The 8,340-nt window shown below is 39.4% G+C and overlaps 1 protein-coding gene across 3 annotated transcripts in view; it reads right to left on the bottom strand.

The window, feature by feature from the left end:
* cdh22 (cadherin 22) overlaps positions 1–8,340 on the bottom strand; it is a 187,087-nt gene that overhangs the window by 134,867 nt on the left and 43,880 nt on the right. For all 3 annotated transcript variants that reach the window (XM_032513322.1, XM_032513321.1, XM_032513323.1), the window contains one exon: positions 6,399–6,522. The gene's annotated coding sequence lies outside the window, so the exon portion shown is untranslated. The remainder of the gene's footprint in view (positions 1–6,398; positions 6,523–8,340) is intronic.

The raw sequence follows: 8,340 nt of genomic DNA, 5'->3' as shown, positions 1-8,340 counted from the left end.
GAGAAAGATTTATCTAGCTGATGTGATCTTACATACACTAGCTATTGTGAATGTGCGACTCCCAACAAAGATAGTATAGAAGTACGATTTCTCATTCTGTAGCTAAAACAAGGGAGATGTCTCACTCTGTAGCTGAAACAGAGACCTAAACACAGGGTGAAAACAGGATCTGCATACAATTCTTAACCTGAAAATGAGCGTAAAATGGGCGCTTTAAACGTGCATTCCATCCAATTTCCAGCAGGCGGGCAACTCCACTGGCTCCAAAAATAAGTCAGTTTCTATAAAATTCTATGGGGAAATTACCCTACTTCTGTCTTGATTTATTAGCTCAATAAACATTTTCCTAATGAGTTTATGGCCTCAATCGCTAGTTTCAAGTCTTCTTAAATACAGCATGATGTTTATTTTGTGAATCCCATTCATTTTAAAATAAAGCAAGGGATGCTTGAGGGGCATGGCTACACACCAATCTGTCAATCATGATAGAGGCTTAGCAATGCATATCCATGGCCCTGTGACATTAAAATAGCCGTAAACATGGTTTTGGGTGTATTTTCATCTTAAACTTTGACTATCTCCCTGTGTTTTCCCTTCACCAAATTTCTTTGGAACACTGGCTTTAGCTGAAAACTTAAGAGATGGTCTGCTGATTTTCAACCAGCTCTGTGTACTGCTGTACATGCTGAAAAATGGGTTGAAAATTAACGACTAACTCTCTTTAGCAATTACCGTAGCACAGCAAAGACAAAATACCAAAGATGGTGGTCACCAAAATGCAAACTCCTATTTACAAAACGGCAAATCAATGGGTGACGTTACTGATCAGAAGAAAAATGTAGCACTAGTGTACTAGTTTGAAGGGCAACTTCTTCATATATCTATGCACTAACTGTACATACACATCCCTGTTATCAGTCACAGTCAATGTCTACATCAAATCCACAGCCTACAACCGCCATCAGTGTTTACAGATGCAAAAAACAAAAGCCCTGTCTGTTACTTCTTAACAGATAAAAAAAAATCAATAAACTCAACAGGAGCTGGATTTAACATGGTGCACGCCTGACTGCCAGCCACCTGCCATAGCTAACACACTGAATGATCAGACCAGCGGTTGCTTCAATCTCAAGGATACACAAAACACACACACACACACACACACACACACACACACACACACACACACACACACACACACACACACACAGTTTGCCCAATGGAATGATACATGTGCACTATGATGTTGGCTCTCACCTCTCCCATCTGCCATGGAATCACAGCATCTCTGGAGATGGATAACTGGGTTTGAACAAACAGCAGTCTCATACTGGTGTGTTTTATTGCATTTACAGGATTAACCATATGAAGCAGTATCTTTGAGTTACAGTTGAAATTCATCTAGTTCTTTTGCACCTTTACAGCTAGAAGAGGGTTTCACCACCATATCTACTGTGATAACCATGCTACTTCGACAGTTCTGCTTTGTGGCTATTTCGTTTGTAAATTTGTTTGTGTTAAACTTCAACCTCAATAAAATTTTATTGCTGGGTGAATTTGCTACAACAGCAAATTATGATGGCCAGAAAATGTCACAAAGGACATCCAGTATGGCATGAGGTTATACCTGTTAATGCGTTTCTCTTTGCAACCTTTAAATTATATATTTTTTGTTTATCCATCTCACTTCAGATTACATTGTATAAACCAAATCAAACAGCACTCAGAGACTATCTCTACCAAGTCTACACAATGATGAGTCATAATTTTGAAGTGAACAGGATACAGCCACCTTTTTTTTTTTTAAGTTCTGTACTGGAAGTAAAAAGAGCAAAAACATTTGTTACGTTTGCAAAAATATTAAGACATTCTCAAACAATCTGAATTGGGATCCACACCAAAAACTACTTGTTTTTAGTCCCTGGCTGGACTTTCCACTAAATGTGATTAAAATCTGTTTAGTTTTGGAGATATCTTACAAACTAACAACAGAGAGATAACCAGAGCTCAAAACCTAACCTCCTTGGCAGAGGTAATGAACGAGATGCTGAATTAAACTGGCTACCACTTTCCACACACTCTGTTCCCTAAATATTTCCTTCATCTCTTTGTATGCGAGGACTACATTTTTCAGAGCCAATTTAGAATCATTCCACCCTTGGTCAGTCTTGATGTAGATGGATTCCCTTGTGTAACATCTGGCAGTCTCTAGGCAGTGTGTGAATCCCTCTATTCACACCCTGCTCATAAGCTGGTGTAAAATTGCCCCTTTGAATCTTCTCCACTGCGGATTCCTTATTCAGTAAGGCAGCCGTTCCCTGCGCACAGTCAGAATCTTTCTTTATTTTGTGTAATATGCTAAACACAGCCATATAACTTCTCTCTGTCGGTTTCTTTTTACTGATGAATGTGGCAGAATGGCTCTGAATTCCCCAGCTCCCAACGCTATAATGTGTGCCAGTCTCCTGGATTATGAGACATATGGAGGCATGTGAGTGCACAAGCAAGAGCAAATGAATTCACAAAGTATAACACACTCTTGTAGACACAGTTACAGATACAGCATACACAGTGTATAAACACTCTAATGGGAGAAACCAATATAGACGAACACACTCGTACGCAGGCATACTGTTAATATTTACACAGGTTTTTATTAAAGCTTGCACATTATAAATTGTACTAAACTGTGAGAATTTCAGATTTGGAAAATCCTCTAAAACCCTCCAACTTAGACTTAACAGTCATACTTTCATTTGAAGAAGGGAATCCAAATCTTTGCTTGTTAAAGCTCTGAGGCTAGAGCAACATACTTTAAAAAGCATTTCCCACCTCACATCATTCCACTGCCCCAAAGAAAAACTGTTCCTAAGGGCTAAATTTGAAAAAGAACGTATTGCTTAATTTTAACAGTACGGATGATTAAAAATAGAAAGGTTGAATGTAAAACAACCAATAACTATACAGTAGTCCAAGGGGTAAATCATTGTTCCCAGGAGCACTACACCTGCCTGCCATGTTTGTTAATGCATCATTGATAATACTGCAGTTGTTACAAAAATTAAAAAACTACGACGGTGTGATAAAAGAGAGGGACTACAGTACAACATCACCCCTCGCCACATGGTATGATCTACAGCTGACATCTGGCCTGTGAACCGGATCATAAAGGTCACTGTTGTTGGTTAGGGTTATATCAAAGAATATGTGTGCGTGTGTGTGTGTGTGTGTGTGTGTGTGTGTGTGTGTGTGTGTGTGTGTGTGTGTGTGTGTGTGTGCGTTTTCAGATGTACTACTTTCTGTGTGTGTGTGTGTGCAGTAAGTCTGGTTTTGATCAGTGCTGAAGGATTTAAAGCTCATAATACTTTATCCTGGCGTGGTACCAGTGACATACTTTTCACTAGTCTACCTCTTTGAACTGCATATTCTCTGTGGGGAAAAACAAATCACATGTAACATCTTCTCCTTGTATTTTTCTGGATACAGCTTTAAAGTGCGCCTTAGCTGTTGTTTTTATGATGACAAATGTTGCTGAACCGTGTATAAACACATGGAATGTACTTTTCTCCTTTAAATTTCACATCACTGATAGGTACTAATTTTAGTAGGAACATTTTTGGTAGCATTTGCATGAATTATAGCATGGTTAAATGGACATTTTGCTTATTGATACTACAGGGAAGAGATGCTGGCTTAACTTAGCATAAAGACTGAAAGCAGTGACAAACAAAGAAAAGGAATCACCTAAAGCTCACTAATTAAGTCATTGTATCTCATTTGTTTAATCGGTACAGAACCGTACTGTATAAACAAGTTGTTGCGCTGGTTGCCTGGCAACCTCACTGTGACAACAAGACTCCAGGAAGATACCGCAACCGGACAAGAAATCCAGCATGTTACTCGCTGCAAAACCCCAACTTGCATTTTTAATACTTTGGGATTTTGTAGCCTTTTTTTGTAATACGGAGCCTAATGTAGCCTACTGGGGACAAACACTAAACTCCAAATCTTCACAGTCGAGATTTTTTATTTATTTAATTTTTTCCCGGCATCTATTTTCTTTTTCCCTCCATTAAAGTCGAGATCACAACTTTCAAACTCGGCATCTCTTGTCAAAGTCAAGATCTCGCAAATAAAACTCGAGATCTCGCAAAACAAAGTCAAGATCTCACAAAAGTGTTTGTCCCAGTACATGTTTTTTTAATTTTAATTTATTTAATTTCTTTTCTATTTTTTTTATCCATGTCAAAGTCAAGATCTCACAAATAAAACTCGAGATCTTGCAAAACAAAGTCAACATCACACAAAAGTGTTTGTCCCCAGTACATGTATTTCTTTCCTCCATGTCACTTCCGGGGCTTCGTACTTTAGAGGTGCCGGTAGGTGGATTTCTTTTTTTTTTTTTACCCTTGGATAGAGGCAGGCGAGCTCTTCCTCTCTGCTTCCGGTCTTGATGATAAGCCTAGCTAACTATCACCTGGCTATAGCTTCATATTTAACAGAAAGATATGCAAGTGATATAGATATCTCACTATGCCTGGGCAAGACAGTGAACCTATTTGCCAAAAATGTATTACAAGATATACAACACCTTATTTGATTTTTTATCTTTTTTCATTGTAGAAACTGTTTTTGTAGTTTTCATACAGTTTCTAAAACAGTTGATAATTAACTACTTTCTCATAGCATACCAGCCAGTTAAAGACACCTGGGTGTAATAGGGGCCATGTGTCCCAGCAGCAGCCTTGTGCCCTGTCGAAGTGTCCTTGAGCCTGACACTGAACCCTTACTGCACCTGCTCACTCATCACTCTGCCTGGCAGCATCAGATTAAAATGTTAATGTGTATGTCAAGTGGAAGTATCAAATGCTTCAGGTTGTGGTAAATGAGGACTGTTGTGTTAAATGTTCCCAGCAATAACCTATTGCTACATAAAGAAGCCTGAATCAAACTTAAAAACGATCATAACAAGCATAAAGAGTAAAGTTAAACTGGAAACAATTCTAAAAGAACAATACCAACTTAGAAGTACAAATAATGAAAAGGTCGGTATGAAAATCAGGTCTCTGAGTAAACAACAATTTAGTCAATATAGTCACCTATAGTATATACACCAATAAATACAAACAGTTACTTTAAATATGATTTGTGGCAACCTTCATCAAATGGAGAGGATATTACCGTTATCAGTTCAGCTCAGAGAGCGTGATTCGCTATGAGGTTGGGACTCATTCCTGTAGGACATGCAGTATGCAGGCTATTTTGGATTACAGTATGGGCTATGGAACACTGCACACACACACACACACACACACACACACACACACACACACACACACACACACACACACACACACACACACACACACACACACACACACACACACACACACACACACACACACACACACACACACACACACACACACACACACACACACACACACACACACACACACACCGCAAATCATCCTGCCCGGATGTATCAGATTATACCATGCAGTACATTCAATTACATCTGGTGGCAGATGGTGTTAACAAAATCAAACACACATAATCTCTAAGACTGGATCCTTCAATTAGATATTAACCCTGGTATCCAAAGACCTGACACAGGTCTAGACATATTAAGACAAGGAGCGGCCTGCGAGGGCTCTAAAATGACTGACTCAGCAGTTTTTGGATTTGGGGGTAATCCAGAGCATTTAGAATGCATATACTGTAGTGAAACAGAAATGAGGACAGAATATTGAGTGAATCACACATGGATTGAAAACAGTCTCTCTCTCTTTCTCTCTCTTTCTTCGACTACGCTTTAACTAACTGATTTATTTTATTATGGTAATCATGTGTTGATTACACCAAATGTAATGCAGCTGTTGTGTTGTACATACAAATATGCTGTGAATATAAGGGATTGATTAGTAATAATGGATCACATTAATGCATTTATTCAGCAGAGATTTTGTTGTGATCATATGCTACTCAGGCTTGCTTTCAGTGTTAATACTACCTCTTTTGTGCTTTACAGTGGAAATTATTTCTTTATTGGGCCTAACTTTCACAGTCCAGACCTGTGATTTTATGGCCTGACAACCAATTACAATATATATAATACTAATAAAGAGTTATGGCTATATTAAAGTTAATCAAACAGCTTGACAAAAAATTATACAGCTTGTAGTTTTCTCTTTTTATACACATGAACAAAGTGTAGGGTTATTTTAACTAGGCCAGCACAAGCATGAAAGTAGATAATGACTAACTAGGCAAATGAAATAATCTGCTGGTCCGTTTTCTAATGGTTGTTTTCGTACCTTTTTTTAAATGATTAAAGGTGAGAACCTAAACAGACCTATTACCTTTTAGCCCACGGCATATGCAAATAAAAGACTCACCATCCCTTTGCCAGATGACCTTGCTGCCACTCTGTGTGAATGATGGCTCTTGGGTCCTTCAGGTTGTCTTTACTATGGCATCCAACATTAGTCTCTCTCCAGACATGTGGCTCTGCTCCGAATTCTGAAAAATAAAACAGACCCTGGAGTGAACTTCATTGTTTTTCCCAGTTTAAATGAATACATTCTCCAGTTAGATTTCTAATGGGATGGTTAAGGGGGGGAGGTGGAAACAAGTACGGAGAGTAAAAGGGGGAGGCAATTTGCTAATGGAACATAGAGAAAAATGGTGTGGACCTATCTCAGTAAAGGATGAAAGAAGAGGCGGAAAAAAAATAACCTCTGTCTGTCTGGAGAGAGCGAGAGTGAGCTATAGGGCAGGAGGTAAAGTGGTTTTAAAAAACACCATCATTAACTGTCATCTTCATCTCAGGTGCAAGGCTAGAAAGCAAGGGTTGGTAGGGGGAAGGAGAGGAGGGAGGGAGAAGAGGAGGTACTGTATTTGCCCAGGAGATTATTCAATTGCCTACAATCTTCATTTAATTACCTGCTTTACATCCCCAAACCACCTCCTCCCCAACTACCCTTTTTCAGCCTTACCTTGAGCGTAACATGCAGAAGTCCATGGAGACTATGTTGCAGCTACATGTTAATTAAAGTCTAACTTGAGTGTAATCACACAAACCCTGTCCTGACGATGGCATTACAAAAAAGCTATCTATTGAAACCCATTTGGCCTGTGACTGTGCGTCCAGATTACAAGCCAACGGCTCTGTCAGCAAGATGAAGCTCCAGGATTTAGGCCTCTTAATTCACAGGAACATTATTTACAATCTCTCTCAACTGGCTGCAATGGAGGTCATTTGAACTGGGTAGATGTTTGGCTTACTGAAATACGCACACAAACATCATTTTCAGACCTCTTAAGCCATGCACATTCATTCTGTGCAGTCAATGTTGCAAATGTAACACACAGCAGCATTGTAACACATACTTAGTAGACTGATATTTTCAGATAATAGTAGTAGTAGTATATATAGCTCTGTGTATTTTGGCCTCTGGTCTCTGTATGTTTGCAGCTGTGACCAGGAATGTGGCGACATTTAGATGGTGAGTTGTAATTTGTGGGATTGATTATCACGATATATTTATAGTATTAGTGCAACACAGCGTCACCATTGAATTATGCATTAGGCAATAACTTTAATAGTAGACGCAGCATAAGGTTAGTAGTGGTCCTGACCAGTGTTGTAGACAAGACCACCTAAACCAAGACCAAGTTATCAACAAGACCAAAGTGTACCAAGACAAGAACCGAGAGGCAGAGTCAAGACCAAGATCAAGGCAGGGCGAGACCAAGACAAGACCAGATTTGTGTTAGACAGCCAGAGGTTCTTTTCCTGTCTCCCACAATCACTTTCTTGGGAGGTTGTGTGAAGGGGAGACAGGGGTTTTTGGTAACAAATTTCAAATTAGTGTTACAACTGCTGTCGTATTTGTTTGTCTTGCAGTGTGTGTGCGCATGTGTCCTGTTTCTTTTCTCCATATGCAAATAGCGCTGTGCCATTGCTGGAGGATGATTGGTGGAGGCAGCCATGCCCAACCCGGGATTGGCTGCAGCTGTGAACAACCGGATATTTAAAGAGGCAACATGGCGGCCGTCAGCAGAGGGGGAAGCCAGCAGGCCTTCTTCATTCTCCTCGCCTCCCAACCTGCCACACCTTGTCTTTTGTTTAGTTGTTAGATGATTATATTTCAGTTTCCAATTGTAAGGGTGGACTTCTAGATGTATTTAGTTTTCTCCTGTTTTTTCTCAGTTAGGGAGGTAAGTCATTGTTATTCTTTTGGCCATATAAAGGTTCGTTAGGTTAACTTCTGAAGCTTTAGTTACGTTACATATCTGTTTGATCACCAGTTATATTTCATGTATTTATTTTTATGT

The sequence above is a fragment of the Etheostoma spectabile genome, chromosome 4 (assembly GCF_008692095.1).
Source record: "Etheostoma spectabile isolate EspeVRDwgs_2016 chromosome 4, UIUC_Espe_1.0, whole genome shotgun sequence".
In the NCBI taxonomy this organism is placed as follows: domain Eukaryota; kingdom Metazoa; phylum Chordata; class Actinopteri; order Perciformes; family Percidae; genus Etheostoma; species Etheostoma spectabile.
This window is presented reverse-complemented; position numbering and strand designations above follow the sequence as displayed.